Genomic DNA, 2,260 nt, shown 5'->3' with positions numbered 1-2,260 from the left:
CAACCCCCAAGACACGAGGCAGACATAGGGAAGACCAGAGCCCAAGGGCCTGAGAGGGATCCCGAGTGCAGAGCCTCAGATGTAAGAAAGAAAGATTCAAAGTAAATGTTTGTTTCATTAATCCATTCATGTCAACAAGGCTTCATGTATGGAGAGTCATTTCATGGATGGATTAAAGAAACAAACTTTGAATCTTTCTTTCTTACATCTGTCAGAGYTCTGAAGCAAACCGGTGTTTCTCTGCCACTCAGTCCTGATCCTCCAGGGTCACTTACCTGCGTGCTTTAGAGGTTTTTCTTGTAAAAACACACCTGGTTTGACTGCATATGATTAACAGGCTTCTGTAGAACCTGAAGAGGTAATTTAATCATTGAATTAGGAAAACATGGAGGATAACAGACAAAGCACTTAAACACATTGAAGTGTCGTTAATAGTATCATTATAGTTACATGCTGGTGAGAAATGATGAAGATTTTACAGATAAAGAAACAAAAATGTCAGACTGAGTGGCTCTGTGTTTCCTCTTCAGGCCTCCAGCAGAGGCAGAGTCTGCACACAGAAACAGAGACAGCAGTCAGCAGACAAATGTTCAGGTTGCATCACTCAGACAGCATGTTGCCGAGTATTTTTAGCTTCAGACCATCAGGCCAACAGGAAGTTGTAGTTGGAAGCTACCGTGTTTTGAACAACATGCTGTTATGTCATTCGTCTGGATTAAAATCATTTTCCATCAGGTCCTGGTTTGGCCCCGAGTCAGTGTTCAAACTAAAACTGTGACTTTCTGTTTCAGATAAATAAGCAACTTTTACATTAATAAATGACCAAAACAATGTGTTTGTCTGTGTAATCAGCCTCAGAGGCAGCTGAGTATCCTGATATGTTTAATATCTCTGTGTTTCACAGTTTACTGCTGCAGTCTGTGTTTCCTCTAAACTCTCATTAACTGAGTTCTTAGAAATGCATCCTGCAAAGTCAGGCGTATTACGAGAGGCATCAGGTTACATCACGTTTCATTTCAAACCAAAAAACAAAAGCTTTGACGAACAGTATTAAAGTGGGGTTTTAGGAAAATGTGTTGGATGCAAATTAAAAATAAAGATAATCATTTGAATGAATGATTTGTTGTTTTTATTTACAGTTAACATCCTGACAATTAAACTGTTTGTTTAGCAGCTCCAGAGTGAGTAAAACTTCTGTTTTTAGTCTCCATCAGCTGTTCAGGGTGAGTTTTATTGACTAGAAGTGAGACTAATCAGAAAAAAGGTTTTGGTGTTAGTGAGCTTAATGATCGGACTCTGCAGTGACGGAAAAACAGGTCATGTGGTTTGATGAGTCCAGATTTATCCTGTTTCACATTGATGGGAGCAACAGGGTGAGCAGAGGGTGGGCTGCGTGATTCTCCCATCATGCCTTGCACCGATCGTACAACTTTTTACAGAGCATTGCTCTGACCTGTGTTTATTTTTCACTTTTTTAACTTCCTGTGTTATAGGTTCCTTTACGGAGCCCGGAGGGGGATATGGGGGAAAAAATAAATAATGATCCGGACTTTTTCAGGATTCTGAGAGCTTTGCAATATCAAGAGAAACTTTTGCTGAATCCTGAAAAACCTTGAAAGGATCATGTGAAACCTTTAAAGGATCATGTGAAACCCTTAAAGGATCATGTGAAACCTTTGCAGGATCATGTGAAACATTTGCAGGATCATGTGAAACCTTTAAAGGATCAAGTGAAACCTTTGCAGGATCATGTGAAACCTTTAAAGGATCATGTGAAACCTTTGCAGGATCATGTGAAATCTTTGCAGGATCATGTGAAACCCTTAAAGGATCATGTGAAACCTTTGCAGGATCATGTGAAACCCTTAAAGGATCATGTGAAACCTTTGCAGGATCATGTGAAACCCTTAAAGGATCATGTGAAACCTTCAAAGGATCATGTGAAACCTTTGCAGGATCATGTGAAACCTTACAGGATCATGTGAAACCTTAAAGGATCATGTGAAACCTTTGCAGGATCATGTGAAACCTTTAAAGGATCATGTGAAACCTTTGCAGGATCATGTGAAATCTTTGCAGGATCATGTGAAACCTTTGCAGGATCATGTGAAACCTTTGCAGGATCATGTGAAACATTTGCAGGATCATGTGAAACCTTTGCAGGATCATGTGAAACATTTGCAGGATCATGTGAAACCTTTGCAGGATCATGTGAAACATTTAAAGGATCATGTGAAACCTTTGCAGGATCACGTGAAAC

This window comes from Austrofundulus limnaeus, unplaced genomic scaffold (assembly GCF_001266775.1).
Source record: "Austrofundulus limnaeus strain Quisiro unplaced genomic scaffold, Austrofundulus_limnaeus-1.0 Scaffold399, whole genome shotgun sequence".
Classification (NCBI taxonomy): Eukaryota; Metazoa; Chordata; class Actinopteri; order Cyprinodontiformes; family Rivulidae; genus Austrofundulus; species Austrofundulus limnaeus.
This window is presented reverse-complemented; position numbering follows the sequence as displayed.